Below are 1,051 nucleotides of genomic sequence, written 5' to 3'. Positions count from 1 at the left end.
TGTTTTATAGAGTGAAAACTAAACAGGTTTCTAATTGTGTCGTACTATATATATCATCTCCTTTGTCCTCTCACCAATAGTCTAAGTAGTTAATATTTTCCTATTAATGGCAATCGTCTCATCAAGGTGGCTGTGGACTCTCTTTTAATTTTAGTAACTTCTCATTCAATAAGAAAATAAGAAACTGCAAGCTTATTGATTATCTAATAAAAATTTGAAAGACGTTTTATGGAGACAAATACAATTAGTACCACCATAGCTCATTTCTTCCCCTATAAATAACAACTGATCTTAGTATTGTTCATCACTCAACAACAACCACGAGAAAGAATCATATATTGGAATATTTCAAACATCTTTTTTTTTCATCATGGCCTTCAAAAACGTGATTTTTCTACTGGCGGTTTTATGCATTGCACTGTCTGCAAATGCTCAATTACCACAATTTCCGGCACCGTTTCCTTTTCCATTTTCATTCCTACCGAGTCCCGGTGTACCAGGATTACCTGATATAACAAAATGTTTGTCATCTTTTATGAATATTCCAGGGTGTATCGCAGAGTTTTCGCAATCTATACTCATTGGAAAGTTCGGAAACATAGGCCCTGCTTGTTGCAAAGCAATTTTGGAAGCTGAAACCAATTGCATTCCACAACTTCCATTCAATCCATTTTTTCCTCCTATGCTAAAGGAACAGTGTTCAAAAACTGTTGGTGCACTTCCTCCTACCAAAAAGTAGAATTTAATTAAAAATAATGTTAACGATTCCATTTTTTTTTCTTTTTTTTTCGTTGAAAAATAAGATTAGGTTTACGATTTGTATCCAAAATTTTAAACGATATAATAATAGCATTATAAACGAGTCACTTTGTTTTTCCCAGTTTTACATAACAATAATCTATACCAATTTTAATTAGATTGCAAAAAGGCTTGCTTGAAGGTGTAATGACCTTTCAAGAAACTACATGTATTTAGAAGCGCTATAAAAGCCGATTCCGAAAATTTCCCATTAGTATTCCAATGGATGATTGTTATTACGTTTTAAATTAGC

The 1,051-nt window shown here is 32.6% G+C and overlaps 1 pseudogene; it reads left to right on the top strand.

Annotated features, from left to right (window-relative positions):
• The first annotated feature begins 370 nt into the window (after window positions 1–370).
• LOC9298460 lies at window positions 371–689 on the top strand (annotated as a pseudogene).
• Window positions 690–1,051: the final 362 nt, after the last annotated feature.

Source organism: Arabidopsis lyrata (assembly GCF_000004255.2).
Source record: "Arabidopsis lyrata subsp. lyrata unplaced genomic scaffold ARALYscaffold_588, whole genome shotgun sequence".
NCBI classification, from domain to species: Eukaryota; Viridiplantae; Streptophyta; class Magnoliopsida; order Brassicales; family Brassicaceae; genus Arabidopsis; species Arabidopsis lyrata.
Note: the sequence above shows the minus strand (reverse complement) of the source record. Positions and strands in the feature narration are given on the sequence as shown.